Raw genomic sequence first — 21519 nt, 5'->3', positions numbered from 1 at the left:
ATCACACAGAACATCCCAAACCATCTTATTCAACTATACACCCACTTCCCAGGTAGCACCCTCCCATAGCCTCCCTCCCCCCACCTAGAGCCCTTACATTATGATATTCCTGCTATTGTCTGCTATGTTGTCGGCACCCCCAGCCATTCCCCCACTACTTGTCCATCTGGTGGATCTAGTCAGCCTGTCTAGAGGTCTTTGTTTTAGGAGGGTCAGCTGTTTCTCTTCTAGCAGCAATCAGTTGTCAATACTCCTTTAGATAAGATTGGGGTCTGCTGTTCATTTTCCCAGTTCTATGCTGGGTTACTATCTTGAGCCCCTTTGGCCACCCTGGCCAATAACTCAAAAGAAGGTACCACCTGTCTGGCATTGTTGCTTGTTATGTAGCCTTTAGCTATACATATGGACTCGAAATTATATTGACCCTTTTAATCTTTGATTATACTTTCCTTTGGGTATTTAAGGCCATACAGTGGGCCCAGATAAACCAATTTATTTTTACTCTTAAGGTCATTAGAGGATCTGTTCCTCAGGGGTCACATGGGCTTGGGAAGTTCCACTTATGTGAAGATAAGTCAAAAGTCCTGCTCAACCATGGTTGGCTTTGCTTGGAAGCATGGAGGAAATGATTCCTCTGTGTTGACCCTCCTCTTTGTAGACTGGACACTGGTTCAAGTCCATCTGGTGGGGTCTCCTCAGCCTCCTTGATCAAGAGGACAGGTGACCCACCACAATTACAGGACATTTTGAGAGATGCTCATAGTCTCCTGGAACTAGTCGACCTAGGAGGGCAAGGAGCAAAAACTGTCCTTCATGTCCCTCTGACCAAATTAGTATAGGCCTCAAAGTATGTCTGTTAAACATCTAAGAAGGTTAGTTCCACCAGTCTGGTACTTTTAATTACTGTGTGTCATGTAGATAAATCTTGGGCAAAGACCGACTGTTCTCAGATAAACTTTACCTAGACATATATTTCTTGGATCTGCTATGTATAATGTGTCAGTAGGTTGTAGGAGTAATATGGTTCCCTCTGGTTTTCAAAACTAGCTAGGCATTATTTATCTCTCGCATTGTCTCACCCCTCCATTACTTCTTTAAGTCATAAAAGTTTTACTAAGAAGTCTGTCTTACTTTTCAAATATTCACTCTATAGTTGAAAAAGAAAACCCTCAAAGTACTGGAAGCTTCCACATGACATGTCTCCCAAAGAAGTAGCAGGAAATGTTACCAAAGCATGAGCTCAGAACAGCAAGCTCCAACTCACAAGATGAAAGGTGAAGAGCCAGTTTTGGAGAGAGCTATGGTCACAGTCACCTATTGATATGATCTGCCATCATTGTGACAGTCTATCCCAATAACTGACAAGTGAGTGTCTCCTGGATCTTCCTCTTAAATTTCCTTCTTTGATCTGGAAGGTTTATTCTGAAGCACTTGGAATAATCCCTCTCTGGAGCTGAATGTGCACTTCCAAGAAGATCAGACAAGGGTCAATATTCACCAGGACAGCAGAGGCAATGGCAGGGCCAGGAGGCAGCGAAGACATGTGTTCAAGGTAATCCCACTGTTCTCAGTCACTCCACCCCTAGCCCCATAGACAAATGTCTCAAACAACTCCCTAATGTAGCCAGGAATTTATCTGGGCACATGTGGAACGGGGCTCACTTGAAAGGGAAAACAAAGAATAGTCTACTTTTCACTACTGGCCCTCACATGGCAATAATTTACCAGCATTCCTTCAAGTCCCAGTAACTTTGCAGAAGCCTAACTCTGCCTCTGATGGATGAATCAGCAAAATGAATTGGCCATCAACCCAGTCCTCCAGTGTCCAGCTCGCCTGTTAGAAGCAGTGTGCTGCAGGCTGCCAGGTACATAACCTTGGGCACCCAGTAACACTAGCCTTCTCCACATTTGTCAGGAAAATTATTTAGGACCATCTTTTGCTCCCACCACCGTGTCATAGCTGCTGGGGGTCCCATTGTATTGGGTGTCTACCCTGTCTCCATATAGACCAGTGAGGCAGTTCTCACGCAACAATCTCACACATTGAGCCTGGTACATGATCTCCTGACACTTGGGACACATCATAGCATCTAACCTTCCACAACTCCCGAGGAAGGGATGTTCCAGTGACCACAGACAGACATGAGCATTTCTGAAGGGTGCCTAAGGTCTGTTAAGAAGCAACAGAACTAGTTTGGAACCAACATGTGAGAAACAGGTAGACAGATATTTAAAAGCAACATGTCTATCTACTGAGTATCTTCAGGAATTTAGTTTACTTAGGTTGACAACTCTCTTATGAAATATTTCCTGTATTAGTAGTTATAAATGATTATTTAAAATGCTGTTTTTCTTTTAATTTCTTTTTTTGTCTTTTTGAGACAGGGTCTCCTCACTATGTAGACCAGGCTGGCCTTGAACTCACAGAGATCTGCCTGCCTCTGCCTCCCAAAGTGCTGGGATTAAAGGTGTGTGCCACCACGCCCGGCTTTTAATTTCTTTTTAATTAACTTTTTCAGTTGGCATACAAAACAACAGATTTCATTATAACATGATTTCCTGCTTGATTTTTTTTTTTTTTAAACTAAGAACTTTAGGGTCGGGGAGGTGGCTCAGTATACTGCTCATGTTAAGTATGAGGGTCTGAGTTTGAATAACCAGAACTCACAAAAGCAGGATGAAGCACTGTGTCTACAATCCCAGTGCTCCTATGTTGGGGTGGGAGGAGCCCAGAAGCTGGTGGGCCAGCTCATCTGGCATAAGCAATGGCAATGAGAACCTGTCTCAAATAATAGTCACGACTGTCCTCTACAGGTGTGTACTTGTCACAAGCACTCTGGCACACACACACACAGACACAGAATTTTATTGCTTGCCAGATGTAGTGGTGCATGCATCTAATGCCAATATTCTAGGGGCAGAGGCAAGAGGATCACCATAAGTTCAAAGCCAGCCTGGTCTACGTAGTAAGTTCTAGGTCAGCCAGCAGCACCCAGTAAAAAATAAACAATGGAAAAAAACAAAAAAGAAAAACAAATCAGGAAACAAAAAAACAATCAAAACCCAACTTTATTGTCAACCAAAATCTCTAGAGACAGAGACAGAAGGAGAGAAAAACAAAACATGCAAGAAAATGATCAATATAATTTTTAAAGAAGGGTTGCCATGGTAGGGGATAGGCATGACTTGTTAGCAATGTCTTCAATCTCTGATGAAGGAGTGGCTTCACGGGCATCTATTTCATTTTACACAAAGAGAATGAATGTCCAGGTCTGCCATCACCTACCCTGTCTGCCCACCAAGGCCACATCCAGTACAGACTGTCTGTGTCAGAAGATGTCTTTAAGAATAGTCAAATTTGGGGGCTGGAGAGATGGCTCAGAGGTTAAGAACACTGACTGTTCTTACAGAAGACCCAGGTTCAAATCCCAGCACCCACATGGCAGCTAACAGCCATCTGTAACTCCAGTTCCAGGGGATCCAACAGCCTCTTCTGTCCTACATGGGCATTTGCCTACATGCAGGCAATACAGGCATACACATAAAATAAAAATAATAAATAAATTTTTTTAAAAAAAGAATAGTCAAATTATTCTGTTCCAACATCCTCAGAGAAATGAAGTAGACCTCCTGCCCAGATCATGGGCATCAGTTGAGGTCTGCTTTCTTGGGCAGCTCAGGCACTGTGGGGTCTGCTTCTCAGATGTTGTGGTAGTGTACAGTCTGGGGGCATGTTAGCAAGCTGCTAAGGTGGTTACACACCATTAGTCCTAGTTTGTTTGTTTTTATTTCAATAGCTAAACTTGGCCAAAGTTCAAAGGCTAGTGGTCACAAGAAAGAGGTCTTCAGTAGATCCTCTGCTAAGCATACAAAACCCTGTAGGTATTACTCTTATTCTACAGAGAAGGAAACTGAGGCTCAGAAGAAGTGCCCACCCCAAGGCTCCAAAGATGATGAGTGTTTAGGGTGAGTTACAAATTGAAACCTATATTTGCTGCATGTGTATACTGGGGGGGTATATGTATATGTGAATATATGTGCATGCATGTGCCCACAGCCCAGAGGATGTCAGGTGTACTGTTCTATCACTTTCTGTCTCATTCCCTGAGACAGCACTCTCTAAGAGTTAGGTTGGCAACCAGCAAGCCCCAGAAATCCTCCTGTGTCTGTCCCTCACAGTGCTGGGATTACAGATACACTCAGCTTTTTACATAGGTCCTAAGGATTTGAACTAAAGTCCTTTCGCTTGTGTAGCAATTGCTCTTATCCACAGACCCACTGTGATGACTAATCCTGGGTGTCAACTTGTCTGGATCTGGGATTAACTGAAATGAGAGAAATCTTGACTGGATCATCTGAAGCTGGAAGACATGCCTTAAATGTGGGTGTTACCTTCTGATGGCAGTCCATATAAAAGGCCACGGCAGAAGAGAATGCCTTGCTTTTTGCTGCTTGCCTTCTCTCTCGCTGGTGAGTTCGTCTTGCTTCTGTAGACTGAAGACCAGCTGATCTTTTGGAATTTGTCAGACCTTCAGTGCCAGACTGGGACTACTGAGACATCCAGCCTCGTGGACTGAGCGACTACAGATTCTCAGTCTCTCCAGTGTGGTGCAGCTATTGTTGGACTACTCAGACTCAGGTATCCTGTGAGCTAAGCTGATAAATTTCTATACATATATAATCATTCTACCAGTTCTGTTTCTTTGGAGAACCCTGACTAATACACCGACCTCTTCTGAGCCGCTAAAGCCTATATTCTTTTCAAGATCCTATATACTTTGGAAGGGTCTCAGATGGTGCCCCCTGGACGTGACACAGGTGCATCTGTCCACAGGGGCATTGAAGAGTCTCTCCATCTCTTTATATAAGTTCTGTTTAAACACCACAAGTCTCTGGACGACACCCTGATATGTTGTCCGCTCCCTAGAGTGGGCATGTGCCAAGAGTGGCCTCTGCCCTTTGCCAAAGGATGTTCAGTGTTAAAGGGTTGGCTCCTGATGCCCTGCACAGCAGCTCTCATTCCCCAACAGCAGCTGCCTGCCTGGGTCCTGTACTACCCTGGGGCCATTGTGCCCACCCCCTAATTGGGATGGATGACCCCCCAATGCTTTGTGTGTCTGCTTATTTAAATATAAACATATGAGATTCAAAAGATTCCTCTGTGTTCCACAGAATTCTGCTTGGGTTTGAGTTGACAGCAGACTGAGGCCTCTCCAACTTTTCCAGATAGAGAAAATGGAAGAAGGGAATTCCTTTGGATTCTGTAGGACAGCTGTCTAAGCTTTAAAAACAAGAGTTACAAACAATGTGGGGCAGGCGTAGTGGCCCATGCCTTTAGTCCCAGCACTCGGGAGGCAGAGGCAGGTCGATCTCTCTAAGTTCAAGGGCAGCCTGGTCTACAAGTGAGTTTCAGGCAAGCTGGGGCTACAGGGAGACCTGTCTCAAAAAGACAAAAAACAAACATCAACCCCCCCTCCCCGCCAAAAAAAAAAAAACAACAAAAAAAAAAAACCACAATGCGGAGCTGGAGAGATGTTGGCATCAGAACACTAGTTGGTCTTCCAGGGACCCAGATCCAGTTCCCAGCATCCACATGGTGACTAACAACCATTCATTCTCCAGTTCCAAGAGATCCTCTTTTAGCCTCTGCAGGGCACTGCATATATGTGGTTTACTTACATACATGCGGGCAAAACACTCACACACATAAAATAAAAATAATAAATATTTTTTAAAAATAAGCCGGGCACGGTGGTGCACGCCTTTAATGAGAAATACATTTCCTATTATTTCTGTATAAATGTTTTCTCTTCCAAAAGATACTTTTAAAATAACAAAAACTTTTCCCAGGTGCACGGTGCACGCCTTTAATGCCAGCACTGGGGAGGCAGAGGCAGGTGGTCCTCTGTGAGTTCAAGGCCAGCCTGGTCTACATAGGACAGCTGGAGCTCCAGGGAGACCCTGTCTCAAAGAGACCAAAAAAAAAATAATAATAATAATAAAAATAAAAACATGACAATGCAAAAACACCTGAGCCTAATAATGGTCATAACAAGCATTTTCCTGGCAATCTTGATGCTTACTTTCCCTCTACCCAGACAAAAGGCTGGACATATCTAAGCACATCAGGAGTGAGAGGTCTATCTGATATCTGGGGAGATGCAGATGATCCCAAGATGCTCAAACAGGCAAAATGGGGTGGGCTAGTCCAGAAAAATGACAGCCTCTGTTCCACCCTGTGGCTCCTGCCCAGCTGCCATGGTCTACTCTGTGAAGCCTATGGAGCTTCCTTTCACCCTGGGCTCTAGCGCCACTGCTCTACAATCTCATGTTAGCTGGTCTGTCTCCCTAGCAGGGCCAGGTGCTCTCTGAGAGGTGCCAGGCCTGTTTGGGACCCTGGCATCTTCCTTAGCACTTTTGTAGGAATATATGGTTATAGAAGGAAAACAGGAAGAAGCACAGGTTCCAGGCCTGTTGGCAGACATATTTATAAATCTTTCTTTTAAAAGCCCCATGTTGGAATCTAGTGTGTGAACACAGAGCCTGGCCTGGTTCTAAAGAAGAACTTTCTTTGAGCAGTAATAAGTGAGCCTCACAAATGAGGAAGCAAGACACTGTCACCCACAGCCAGCATAATCTCAGCAAGGCCACCTCACTTGCCTCCAAACACAGTTCAACTGTGATTCCTTCTTCCTGTTTTTCCAACAAAGGCTTTTGTTTTATAAAACACTGTGACTAAAAGAGTGAAAATTTGGGTAGTGAAAGAGATCAAAATGTAACAGACAGATGAAGGAAGTCAAGTGTGGAAGTGTACACCTATAATGCCATCCTGCTGAGGCAGGATAATCTCGAGTTCAAGGCAAGGCTGAGAGACCCTGCATCACACAGAACTAAGAAACAACAACAACAACCACCACCACCTTGATGAAGGAAGGCTATGAAGGGACTCCATTCATCCCCCTCCACTCTCCACTTTCTCAGGGCCTCTGCACAATGCCAGGCATAGATGGCACTCAGCAAAGGAAATGAACTGTGGAGCAGGAAGCAGGCACAGATCTCGCTTTTAGATGTAAAGTGCAGGGAGTAAGGGTGAGAGCAGCTAATGGCATTCACAAGCATCATCCACATACGTCACCCCACTCTGTGGCTGGCCGTGGGCACTGTTTGCACACAAGGCAGCTAGGAAGACGCAGAGTAGGGTAAAGTAAGCCTGGTTCTGTTACCTACAGCAGGTATACCACCCACAAAGGAAGTAGCAAAGGAAACACTATTTGCAAGTTGGCTAGCATGGCAATAATAATGCCATTTAATTACTTAAAACCCAGCCAAGGTCAAGAAGGAAAACCACAGATGTTGAGGCCACACAGTGGGATTCTAATCCAGTCCTATTTCAATATGTCTGAGGTGAACTGCCTGCGTCCCCAGACATTTTCTTTCTTTATCTCAAAATGGGCACCTCCCCCTACCTCACAAAGCTTTCAGCACAGGGCCTGGGACAAAGCAGGTACTTAAGCAATGAGACTACTGCTCATAATCCCAAGCACACAGTTTACATGAGAGCTGTGCCTAAACCCACACAAGTCAGCCAGACAAATTCCTCAAGGCACACGAACATTATGACAGAAGTGAAGGTGTCTGATCTACCCTGAGCCTGCACTAGCTCAGGTAGTGATCCTGCCACAGTATCTAGGTATAATCTAGCAGTCTGGAGAAGCAGAAAATGAAAATGCTTCAACTATCATTTTTCAAAATTTTACCAGAACTTCCATAGCTGACTGATTGATTTTTCATCTCACTCATTCATTTATTCAATAAACACTGGCCTTGAGAATTGTGCTGGGCACTGGAGGGAGGCAGAGGGGAAAAGCCATCCTTTGCCATAAAAAGCCCATGATATAGAGGCGTGAAGGAAAGGGAAAGGGTGGAAGAGGAGTATCAGGCAGCAAGAGTGTTAGGTGAGAAATTGTGTGTGTGGGGGGGGGGGGTAGTGTAGTGTAAGTACATGTTCATGTGCACATGTGCACCTATACCTGCAGGTGCACATGAGGGTGAATGTGTGTACATGTGGAGGACAGAAATTGACATTGGGTGTCTTCTTCATTTGTGAGTCTCCTTATTTTTTGAGACAGAGTCTCTCCCTAAACCTGGAACTCACCCATTTGGCTAGGCTGGCCGGCCAACGAATTCCATGGATCTACCTCCCCAGCACTGGGGTTATAGACACGTGCTACCGCATGTACAGCCAGCACTGACTAAGCCCTAAGGGAATGATGTTCTTGATAAAAGTAGAGATAAGCAGGGCATGGTGGCTCAGTCCTTTAATCCCAGCACTGGGGAGGCAGAGGTAGACAGACCTCTGTGAGTTCCAGGTCAGCCTGGTCTACATAGTGAGTTCCAGGACAGCTTGGGCTGTAGGGAGACCCTGTCTCAAATAGACTTTAAAAAAAGTAGAGCCGGGTGTGGTGGCGCATGCCTTTAATCCCAGCACTTGGGAGGCAGAGGCAGGCGGATCTCTGTGAGTTCAAGGCCAGCCTGGTCTACATGGTGAGTTCAGGTCAGCCAGGAAGGACTACAGGGAGACCCTGTCTCAAAAAGATTAAAAAAAAAAAGGTAGAGACGAGAAAACAACTGCTCACAGTTAATGAACAGTGTCGTTAAGAAACACTGTCTGCATTAATGAACAGTGTCGTTAAGAAACACTGTCTGCGTTAATGAACAGTGTCATTAAGAAACACTGTCTGCATTAACCAGCCTGGTGCTTTTGTTTCATTTTTCTTCTTTTTTTTAAATGGCATGGTTACAAGCTGAAAAGTCAATAAAAAATAAAGCAAGCAATAGTAAGAACTTACACTATGTCAAGAACTGTGTCAGCTACTTCATAACTTAATTTTTACTTGTTCACTTATTCACCTCTCACTCGTTAGCTTTTGGTGTAGCTGCTGCTGGAGTCTCACTTTGCAGCTAAGGCTATCCTTGAGCTCCCACTGATCTTGCCTCAGTCTCACAAGTCGATTACAGGCGTGACCCACCATACTCAGCTCAAATATTTATTTATTTATTTGTTTTGATTTTGGGGTTTTTTTAGACAGATTTTTATAACTCAGGCTGGCCTCAAGTTTGTTGCAATAGCTTAGGATGACCTTGAACTCCTGATCCCCTTGCCTTACCTCCTGAGTGTTAGAACTAAAAGCGTGCACCACTATGCTTGGTGCACAAACCATCTTTTGTTGTTGTTGTCTTTTTGAGACAGGGTCTCCCTGTAGCCCCAGCTGTCCTGGAACTCACTATGTAGACCAGGCTGGCCTTGAACTCACAGAGATCTGCCTGCCTCTGCCTCCCAGTGCTGGGATACAAACCATCTTTTAAAAACTAGACAACTAACTAGGGTCGAATCAGAAACACATAGTCCCATTTTCAGCAGGGAGAGAAAGACAGAACATTGATATCACATGTGTGCTGAGGGGAACAAGTGCTCGGGCCACTACACGATGCAGAGCGCCCTGTGGAGAACTCACCAAGCTGAGGACAGGGGTCAGTCTCCCTAAGAAAAGACATTCAGGTTTCTGCTGAGACTTGAGGATTTCGAGAACAGACAGTGTAGGAAATACTGAAAGTGGAAAATTATGTTCCAGGCAGACGTGCATGAAGGGAGCAATCTCTGGGAGAGGCAACAGTCTGGGCTCAGGAATGGAAAGACAATAATGAAACCAAGAGAGGACAGGGAGACAAGCACAGGGTGAAGCCGGAGCAGCAGGAGGAAAGTGCTGTGCTCATGTAGTAGGAGTGTCTGAGGCGGAGTCTGAGAAGTTCACCTCTCACATACAATTCCTTCTAAGATTTGAGGAGGGTAGCAAAAAGCCAGGGCAATAATCATGGCTAGGAGGTCTAGAGATGGCTCAGCAATTAAGAGCACTGACTACTCTTGCAAAAGACCTGGATTCAAATCCCAGCACCCACATGGTATCTAACAACCGTCCGTAACTCCAGTTCCAGGGGATCCAACGCCCTCTTCTGTTCTCCACGGGCAATGCAAGACACAGGTGCACTTACACACATGCAGGCATAAGCAACAGATGAAAGAACAGACCTTGGAGTCCCAGCCTGGGCAGTGTGGGACAATACCATGTAGGAACTAGGGAAAGGGACATCATAGTTAAAAATGGGACACCAGGAATGGTTGTGCACACCTTTAATCCCAGCACTAGGGAGGCAGAGGCAGGCAGACCTCTGTGAGATTGAGTCCAGCCTGATCTAAGGCTATGGGAGACTCTGTCTGAAAAAACAATTAAAAATAAATAAACAAACAAATAAATAAATGAATAAATAAATAAATAAGAATGGAGTCATGGATGCTGGCTTTGAGGTACTGGGAAACATCAAGTAGAAACATGGGATGGACAAAAAGAATAAATTTGGGAATCACTGGCATAAATGTAATTTGAGCTGTAAGGAAGGGCAGAAGTGCTGGTGGAGAAGTCTCCAGACAGAACTCTAAAGAACATCATTTTTAAACATGACGTCCATTGTAAGGAGCAGGCATGGGAGCCTGAAGTATTGTCACCCAAAAAAGGACAACAAATGTTATGGAATTCAGAAAACATTGCTTAAAGAAGGACAGGCAAATGTGCTGACAAGGCAGAGTCAGAAAGCTCCTGAAGGCTCAGGAGGAATAAATTCAGGGGTGTGGGGAAGAGAGTGGGACACAGTAAGGAGCCACTGGTAGGGATGACTGTAGAGAAAACCTGAGGGGTGAAGGTGAACTGGGATGGAGTCTCTGAAAGGACGGAAGGCCTTCTGCAGGTTTTCATGTAGTCAGAAAAAAGCCAACAGGTAGGCCTAGGAGAAGGGCTAGGGCAATGCCCCCAGAGGAGACAGACCCCGGGTGCTGGTAAGAGGAGGCACGAAAAGGGGGCTTGTGTGCACAAGGGTGGTTGGGCTGTTCCTGGGGAAAAGAGTTTTTTTGTTTTTGTTTTTTTTTAATTTAAATTTTATGTGTATGTGGGTGCACTCATGTCGTACAATGCCCAAGGAGGTCAGAAGAGGGTGTCATATTCCCCTGGAACTAGAGTTACCGACATAAGTTGTTAGCTGCCATGTGGGTGCTGGGAATCAAACCTGGGTCCTCTATAAGAGCAGCAAGTACTCTTAACAGCTGAGCCATCTCTCTAGGCCCCAAAGAATGAGAATTCTTAAGTCTGAAGGCCACAGGGAATGAGGACCCTCAGGAATGCTGACCTTCAGTTCAGAGATACCAATTTGCCTGGTGTTCTTTTTTTATCTCAAACACCCTCACCGAAAGGTAAGGGACAACTCTATTTTAACAAGGGATAAAATAGAGGAAGAAAGAGGTTGAATAAAGCACCAATGGTCCCATCAGTTATTGGTAGGGCTAGGGGTTGGGTCTTGAGCTTCTAGCTCTGATGTCAAACTGTGATGACAACCTTTTGTGGTCATTTCAAACAGGGTGTCCTGGTGGCCCAGACTGGTCTGGAACTCAGTGTTGCCTACTGAGTGTGTGATGACAAGTATGTGCCACTTTGCTACTGACAGTGCAAACAAACTCTCAATGTGGTCACTACAGCAAAAGCTCAAAACCCAGTCAAATAAAAAGGTCCACAGCTACTGACAGAGCTCTTTACAATGCAGGGTAGTGATGTACAGAAGGCTCAGAAAGAAGTCTGGGATGGAGTCAAGAATAAGCAGGTAGATTCAGGAAAAAGCTTAGAATTAGTACTTTAACAAAAAAACACTTTGGGTTTTTTAAGACGAAACATACAACTTAAAACAGGAACTGGGAAGTAATTCCACACTTAGCAGTCTTGAGGGACTTGACAGACAGCTGAAAGACCTAAGCAATTTACATTCTTTACACTTCATGGGAGAAAATTAAGATTGATGTCTCAACTCCACAAGAATAATTTAAGATAAAATCAAAGATCTCCTAGGTCATGTGAAATGACACATCTTGAACACCAAAGAACACTGACTAAATTCCACTCCAGGGGAGACTGGGCCTTCATGTTTCAGACATGCTTTTGCAGCAGTATCCTTTAAGGCCTGCTGACACACATCAAACAGATGGTGCTTGTGGTTTACAGGGAGGCTACTATACTCCAAGAGCAACATCTAGGTTCTAATGTATTACCCTATAATATGCTGTTACGCTAATCTTGAACATTCTGTTTCATCTCTAATCCTACCTCGGTGAGACAGCTGTTTTGAATGTGATAGAATGGAGCCTCAGACAGGTTAAGTAACTTGCCTAATGCTACCACACCAGGCCAGACTGTGGCAAAGGGGTTAACCTATCCTCGACATCATTCCTGGTGCTTTCTCGCTTTAACAGCAGCATACAGCATGAGTAGGCTTTAATCGGCGGCACCAGTGTCACCAGACACCTCCCCTAGCACAGGAAGCCCAGATTGATGCTTTCTATTCTGCTTCTTCTCTTTTCTTTTGTCTTTTAATGCTGGTATCAACTGGCACTGATTTCCTGACCCACTCAGAGGCTCTGACCCCAAGTTTGAAGCATACCAGACTCACTGATACTCACCATTCAAAGCAGCATCTGTGCACTACAATGAGCTTTGTGTTCTCAAAGGTTAATCAACAAAAACTTTTAGGACGCAACCTATCCAGAGCTTGTGTCCATGTAACTGAACTGCTGGGTGCAGGCTACAGCTGGGCCCAGGGGTACAGCTCAGGGGTGGAGTACTTGCATAGCATGAATGAAGCACTGGGTTCAATCCAAGAATCACCAGGAGGAGAGAGATAATTAGGTCTCAAATTAATAGTTTTAGAGGTTAGAAATGGACTAGATCTTTAAGGCCTGCTTATATACTTGGGGGGGAGAGAGGGAGAGAGAGAGAGAGAGAGAGAGAGAGAGAGAGAGAGAGAGAGAGAGAGAGCTGTATAAACCATAATTATCATGTTTTTGTTGTTTTTTTAAAGAGGGTCTCCCTGTAGCCTTAGCACAGCTGGAACTCTCTATGTAGACCAGGCTGGCCTTGAACTCACAGAGATCCACCTGCCTCTGCCTCCCAAGTGCTGGGATTAAAGTTGTATGCTACCACACACAGAATCATCATTTTTATTTCTCCACATTTCTTCCAGTTTCTGCTCCCAGGTACAGACACACACCAAAAATGGACCACATGTACCTAGATGACACAGAGAACTTGTGGAGTTGCTGTCAAAGCGTGGATCTGCCAAGTACTAGAGATGTCTTAATAAGGTAAAAGTACCATCACTTTCTACTTCCTATAACCAAAAATATGAAAAAACCATACATGGGTGAACCATACATGGTTGGAGATTTTAAGCTTTCAGTAGCTGAAAATTGGAAGATGGTTTATAAGCTAGCAGATACTCATTAAATTTTTCTCAGAGGATGTTTGAAAGTGGATTTCATTTGATAAAGGAATGCATTCACACTTCAGGACAGCTTAGTCATCAACCAAGAAACCTAAGGGGAGGGAGGGGAGCTGGAGGGAGAATGGGATGACAGGTTCTTATCAGCTAGACGGGCTGAGCCACCTCACCTGCAGGGTGAGTCACTACCCCTGGGAAGAAGGGTGTCATCAGCTGCCAAAAGCAGCCTCTCCTAGTCTCCTAAGGAGCCACAGAAACTGCAAAGGGACAGGTTTCACTATGTGGTTCCCATAGTCAGGCTGGCCAGCTACCAGCAGGAAGCACTAAATGCATTTTGGGGGTCCCAGGTGATGCTCCTAGGGACAAGATCTCTCTGCCAAGGGCTGGAGAGATGGCTCAGCGGTTAAGAACACTGGTTGTTCTTGCAGAAGACCCAGGTTCAAATCCCAGCACCCATATGGCAGCTAACAACTTTCTGTAACTCCAGTTCTAGGGGATCCAACAGTCTCTTCTGTTCTCCACAGGCATTGTACAACATGGGTGCACTTACCTATATGCAGGCAATACACACATTCACATAAAATAAAAATAATAATAAATAAAATATTTTTTTAAAAAAAAGATCTCTCTGCCTAGCCTGATGCTCCTTACACCTGAAATCTGGCTACAGATGGAGAACCCTCTTCCTGTACATTAAGCATCCCTACTCGACTCTCCAGGGTCTCAAGGTAGCCATGCATGATATCACACCCCAAGAAGGCTTGGAAAATGCCAACACACCTGCCTCAACACTTGGTCACCCACTTCCAGGCTATCATGAAGCACCTGCATTTTCTATCCTCAGGAGAGTGAGAGCCATTTCATAAAGAAAGAAATGAGATTTTTCTCTTCAGCTCACAGGCTGCCAGGGACAGTGTGATGATATCTGACATCAGAGGAGTAATCTACAAAAGGGTCACATTCCTCTGATGGGAAATCAATAAAGAATGAGGATACTGATCTTACTTCCTACACTGACTCGACTCAGCACCTCTACTGAGATGTTCCTGACCACTAAGTTCCTTCACTGGAGCTTCTGTCTGGACATCACACACTAAGATGCTAGGGATTTCCAAACAACGCGCCCCCCCCAAAGTAATATGAAATAGTAAATTTCATTTCTTTTTTTTTTGAGGTTTTGTTATGTAACCCAGGCTAGCCTTGAACTTATGAGTGAAAATTATCCTCCTGCCTCAGCATCCAAGTAGCTGGAACTATAAGCACTCTATCATGTCCAGTAATTATTTCAATTTTTTTCCCTTGAGACAATGTCTTATGTAGTTCAGGCTAGCCTTAAACTTGCTAAGTAGCAGAGAAGGGCCTTGAACACCTCATCCTCCTGACTTCATCACCTAAGTGCTAGGATTACAGGCTACCATGCCCAGTCCAATTATTTTGATTTTAAAGCTCCACCCTGTCTTGACACTTAAGATAATGATTCTTTTCTCTTTTCTTCAATTGCCAAATCACTTCTGCCTGTACTTCATAATCTTAGTGAATGTGTTCTATGCCTTCATTTCCTTCTCCCTTAAGTAGTTTCCCACAGACATCAGACTTATAAAACAGCATTCAGCCTGCAACCAGGCACAGCAAGCTGCCCAAATGAGGGGAACCGTACAGAGTGAAATTTCTTTTTCCTTTAGATTTTATTTTTAAACATGTATATGTGTGTGTGTCTGTGTGGGGTTATGTACATGTGAATGTGGGTACCCATGAAACCAGAGACATGGGATCCCCTGGAGCTGAAGGTACAGGTGGTTGTGAGCCACCTGATAAGGGTGCTAGGAGACTTGGGTCTTCTGGAAGAGCAGTAAGACCACTAAGCCATCTCTTCAGTCACCAGAGTGACATTTCTTTTGGGGGGGGGAGGCGGTGGAGTGACATTTCTTAAGTCAGATACATGTTTACACAGAATGGGAGAAGGAAAGAAAGAAGGGAGAGAAAAGAAAGGGGCAGAGAGAGGACAGAGGAGAGTGAGAATCAGCAAGAGTAAGCATTTCCCTTGGTAAGTGCTTTTAGAGGGAAGAAACACCCAGAATCAGAAAGTAAAAGTTCTCCATCACTCTCCTACACAGTAAAAGAATTTGTGAAACTCATTGTCAGCAGGAGATTAAGAAGGTTTTATTTTTTTTAATTTTTTGGTCTTTTTGAGACAGGGTCTCCCTGTAGCCTCAGCTGTCCTGGCACTCACTACGTAGACCAGGCTGGCCTTGAACTCAACAGCGATCTGCCTGCCTCTGCCTCCCGAGTGCTGGGATTAAAGGCATGCGCCACCACGTCCGGCTTGGGTTTTATTTATTTTTGATTTTTTTAAATTTTTTTGGTCATTTTGAGACAGGGTCTCCCTGTAGCCTCAGCTGTCCTAGAACTCACTATGTAGACCAGGCTGGCCTTGAACTCACAGAGATCCACCTGCCTCTGCCTCTCAAGTGCTGGAACTACAGGCGTGCACCACCACGCCCGGCTGGTTTTATTTTTTTAAAGTGACACTTCAAGCTGGGGATGAGCTCAGTGGTAGAGATAGAGAGATAGCTAAGGAAGGAGAAAGGGAGAGGGAGGGAGAGGGGGGGGGGGAGACAGAGAGATAAAGGTGTTACTACTGTCCAGTCTTCCTGCCTTAAACTATTAACATCTCTAAATAGTTCTAGGCATGAATTTTGTTTTCTACATCCTAAGGAAAAATTAATGTCGATCTCTTTGTCCACTTTAACATACAATGCAAAATTATCTGGTTAAAAACAGAATGAAGCCTAACATACACATATGTAATAAACAGCAGGAAAAATGATGCTACTATGCCTTGATCAGTTTTAGTATTTTATAACACTGTATCCTAAAGTTCTCAATGACACAAGAGTTTCCTATAAGGTCCAAATCCTCAGTATCAGTTACAAAATTGACAAACAAACTTCTGGGATTCATATGCCTATACAGGAAACACAAACTGCTTTCTGATTGGCAGTGCGGTGCTTATGAACTTAAAAGTACATTTTTCTCTCAGAAAAACATTGCCATCTTCTAAATTCTAATTCTCAAGTCCCACAGCTAATGCCTCTAATATAAGCAGTCTTGTGTGTATGTGTGTGGTGCATGTGTATGTATGCATATTCAAGCATATGAGAGTAGTATGTACATGCACGTGTGCCCATGCCTATGGAAGCCTATATCAGATGTCTTCCTTGATCGCTTTCCACTGTATCTGTTGAGATAGGGTGTCTCAACTGAACCCAGAGCTTGTGGATGGGCTGGTCTAGCTAGCCAGGTTGCCTTAGGGATTTTGTCTCTGCCTCAGACTGGCCACTATACCTTACCAGCCTTTACGTGAGTTATAGGGACCTGAACTCTAGCCCTCATTTGCACAAGCACTTTACCCACTTTATCCACTGAGCCACAGTTCAGCAGTCTCGTTTTAAGCATGTTTGATGCATGAATTTACCTATACTTTTTACACCCAAATATACTCTGATTTAATGAAGAACAATAAAAGGTAAGTAATAGCAACTTCCATGGGGCCCAGATGTCAAGCTCCATAAACTGTAGTTTGTTAGTGAGCTCAGACAGCCTGCACCCTGTGTGGGGTTAAGGCAGCATTAGAGCTGTTTCGAACAGGACAGGAATACACTTGGTTTGTTTCTATGGTTACATTCAGATCTATCTGTCGAAACCAAACTTGCAGCAAGGAGGTACATGGCTCCAGCTTCTTATGTTCCATTAGAACAAGATGAAGAGTCTAGAAGTCTGAATTAGAAATAAAATAATTTTGACTAATGCAATCAGCTGCCCAGTGGTTTCTAAGTAATATATAAATGCAAACAGAAGAGATAGCAAATGTCAAGGTGCAGGCAGAGGTATGACAAATACAAAACATATAAAATACAAAAGCCTGTGTATGTCTTACTTTACCCCAGTGTGGTCAGCCACCATAAGATAAAGAGCTTTTTGGGGAAAGAGGGTAGAAAGCCCACCAAGTTTCAGGTTCCCAGGCTCCATGCCACTGCTTGGGTGAGAATCCTAGGTAGGCAGAGCTAGAATATGGAGTCATCCTGCCCCCTCCCAGATGGCCTCCTGGCTAGCAGAGTCTCGCCCCACATGCTCTCAAGAGAATGAATGTCTTAGTAAGGGCTACCTACACTGCATTCCCCAAAGTCCAAACAAGTTGGAATGTGTTCTGTTACCAACAGAAGCCAGGGTATGGCATGGCCATTACTGTTTTCAGAAAGAACACAAGCAGACCCATGCTAGGTTCTCAAGAACACTTACCTGTATGCTGTTTTATTTTTTTTATCTTTAAAACAATTTTTTAAACAATTTTGTTATGTAGAACAGGCCAACCTTGAACTTGTATTGATCCTCCTGCCCCTGCCTCCTGAGTGCTGGGAGTATAGTACAAGTCACCACATTCAGCCATCTTGAAAATTAAAAGTTTTTCAATTTTTTAACTTTTTTTTTTTTTCTTTTTTTGGTCTTTTTGACTGGCCTCAAACTCACAAAGATCCACCTGCCTCTGCCTCCCAAGTGCTGGGATTAAAGGCATGCGCCACCATGCCGGGGTCAATTTTTTAACTTTAACAAGCATACTCTGAATAGTGGACAGAACTCACAATGGGCAGAGGGCTGTTACTTGTTTGCCTCTTGCTTGCTCTGGATACCCATTTTCAACTGAACTGAAGCACATCCTATAGTTGGCTCCCGACAGAACCTAAGGCTGAGGCTACAACAGTATACTAAAGTACACTATACAATGTATGCATTGCCTTTAGTCAAAAGTCACCTTGAAAACCCTTTTTAGAGGTAGTGCAATAGACAGCGGCACTCAACTCTGAGTCCAATGCACAGCCGAACACACACTTCTTTCTCATATACTGGCAGAGGAAGATGGCTTGCATGTGAGTACCACATTATTAAACACACATGTGTATGTACACATCCACAGTCAACAGGACCTGTACTATCAGGAATGTGAGAACTGATTTTCATGTGGGAAAAGCATCCACATCTCATCTCTTTGCCACACTCCGATACACACATTCACTGAGTGAAGGGACAAGCAAAACCCATCTCACCCCCTCAAAACAATCACTCAAAGCAAGGAACTTTGAATTCATACAAGTTTATACATTTTAGATACAACTCCATTTGCTACCTAGTAAGTAAAAACATCTCTGAAAGTACCTGTTCTTTCATCACATCCCCCAAGTTTCAGAGAAGAAACATGCCCTAGTCACCCTGCTTCGCCAGAGCAGAATATCTAACACAGCTACTTCTGCCCCTGACCAGCATTGTAACTGCAATCAAGTCAAGCCACCAAATCACCAGGCTTATTTCCGCTAGATATGGATTTTACTGGAGAAGTTAAATAACTTAATCTGTTAATTTAAAGCATTTTAGCACTAACATAAAATGGATATGTTGTAGAAGAGTTTTTTAGAGATTTTAAAATTTTATTTAATAACATGATTAGCATTGACATATTCAATAACAATTTCCAGAGCAAAGATGCATCTCTTTCAAAATTGGCTGTAAATTTTTACGTTCACAGTTGAATTAATACAGTTATACAATATTGGACTCAGTATAAACCCTATAAGACATAAAACTGAATGAAGTTTTAACCTATAAAAAAGATCTCTATTTCATTATAAAATATACTGTTCTATACAGAAAAACTCATTTTTAATGCTACTAACGCTTATATGTTTGCACGTGTCTCTAATCTTTATTTATCTGATTATTACTAGTCATAATCGGCTACTTTCTGAGATCCTTGGCACCTGAGCATAGATATAAAGTCATCAGGTAGATTTCAATGATAATGTTTTTCACCTCTACTAATTAACATGAAGCAAATTTTTATGCTTCTTCCTCAAATATAACTCATTTTTTTATACCCACATCCCAAATGGCATAGTCCCCCCGTCCCCACTGGAGCCCATATACTCTGTCATCCCTGTTACTGTCCACTGTGTTGTTGGCACCCCCAGCCAACCCCCAGCTGTTCCCCAGTGCTTGTCCATCCACTGAGTCTAGTCAGCCTATCTAGAGTTCCTTGTTTTAGGATGATCAGCTAGAAGAGCATTTTTTAAAACTGTGAGAATGGTTTAAATAAAACATAACTAGCAAGAAACCCTAGACTGGTCTTCCTCCGACTCAGCCCCAAGCACTCCCACTTGCTTTCCGTGTTAGAGCTACTTAGGAACAGCTTGAGAAGAACTTCCTGCCACAGAGGCACTTTGTAAATATTAGCTGAATGAGCAGCCAGGTTGTCTTCTGGTGAATGGAGACCATCAAAAAGAGCAGAGGCCCTTCACTTCACAGAAAGGTGGGGAAGGGCATATCCACAGACAGCAGCTCACACATCACCCTGTCCCCTAGGTTCACAAAGGACTCTCCCAGAGCCTAAGGAACTCTGCAGCTTGAAGCAATTCTGGAAAGAGCTGACTGTGTCTGAAAGGAGAGTCCTGGGTGTCTGTTCACTCAGAGGGGGTACCTTTCAAAGTATGGCCCTGTCTGGAAGGGATAATGACACTATTTTCTTTCATTGGGCAAGAGAGAATCTTGTTCAGTAAGAAGCTCTCATTCACATCAAGAGTACTTCTATCAAGGCAAGGGGGTTTCCTTGCCTCACTCAGCTCTCTTTCTGCATGTTGTGGGTTACTGATTGAGCAAACACCAAGCAGAGGGCTGTGGCTCTCACCAGCTGAGATGGCATTAGACTACTACACTGGAGGTTCCCTTAACCTCACTTCTTTATAGAGAACAAAACTGACCACTGGTTGCGTACCTTGCCCACAGTCTTGCAGCTAGTTCAAGAGCTGGATACAAACCCAGGATGGTTTGGCCACACAACAGCAAGATTTCAGGGAAAGACCAACTAATAGTCACCTACTCTACTAGCAGATACCAATCAACTACTCGCAAGCTGGGAACAAAGGCCAAGGTGTCAACAGTCCATCTTCCTATGTGTCTTCTACAAGAGACAGACCTGATTGCTGGTAAATGTCCTAAATGAGAAAGCATTGGAGAGCATGACCTTTATCCCAGTACCTCTTCTTTTCAAAATGACCCTATAAAACAAGCTGAGGGGCCGGAGAGATTACCTAGCAGTTAAGAGCACTGGCTGCTTTTACAGAGAACCCAGGTTCAGTTCCCAGCACCACTGCCAGGCTTGGTGGTGCACACCTTTACTCCCAGCACTCAGGAGGCAGAGGCAGGCAGATCTCTGTGAGTTCAAGGCTAGCCTGGTCTACACAGGGAGTTCCAGGCCAGCTGGAGGAAAAAAAAAAAAAAAAACACCTGTCTTAAATGGTTGCATTTACATGCATGCAGGCAAAACACATAAAATTTAAAAAGCCTGAAATAAGGACTAATTTTTAATGCACAAAGATTTTAAAATTTGTTAAAATGTATTTTAAAACCTACAAATGTAAATGTTCAACAGTAGGGGTAAAGCTGAATATGTTAAGCTGATCACATTCATTACAAAGTAAGCTTTCAGCTGGGCATGAGACACTTATCTATAATCCTAGTATTTGGGAGGAAGAAGCAAGATGATAAAAAGATTGAGATCAACCTGGGCTACAAAGTGAAATCTTTTCTTAAAAAGTTATGTTTTCAAGGGAATAATAAATAATCAAACTCTTTGGCCAGTTATAGATATCCAGGGAGGGGGAGGGGAATCAATGGCTCCTTTGGATGTTACATCACTGATGCATTCACAGACACTGGCAGCTCACTGGCTGTGCTAGTTACTGTAGGTGTCAAAAATACACTTAGAATACAATCACTGGTCTCCTGGATAGTGGTTATATAGGAATGTTTCACTTTGAGACCATTCATTTAGCAATATATTTAACAATACATGTGCTTTTTTGTATGTATGTTGAACATCAACCTGAAAGTTATATTTTTTTTAAAAAGCCACCTAAGTATGGTAGTACACACCTTTAATTCCAGCACTTGGGAGGCAGATCTCTATGAGATCAAGGCCAGCACAGTGAGTTCTACATGGTCTACATAGTGAGTTCCTGGCTAGCTGGGGCTACAGGGAAATGCTGTCTGTCTTTCTTTCTTTCTTTCTTTCTTTCTTTCTTTCTTTCTTTCTTTCTTTCT

The 21519-nt window shown here is 43.7% G+C and overlaps 1 protein-coding gene across 4 annotated transcripts in view; it reads right to left on the bottom strand.

The window, feature by feature from the left end:
* The window catches only part of Parn (poly(A)-specific ribonuclease), a 219066-nt gene that overhangs the window by 59274 nt on the left and 138273 nt on the right, over nucleotides 1–21519 (bottom strand). The gene's annotated exons all lie outside the window — the stretch shown is intronic.

The sequence above is a fragment of the Nannospalax galili genome, unplaced genomic scaffold (assembly GCF_000622305.1).
Source record: "Nannospalax galili isolate Female #2095 unplaced genomic scaffold, S.galili_v1.0 scaffold32, whole genome shotgun sequence".
NCBI lineage: Eukaryota > Metazoa > Chordata > Mammalia > Rodentia > Spalacidae > Nannospalax > Nannospalax galili.
This window is presented reverse-complemented; position numbering and strand designations above follow the sequence as displayed.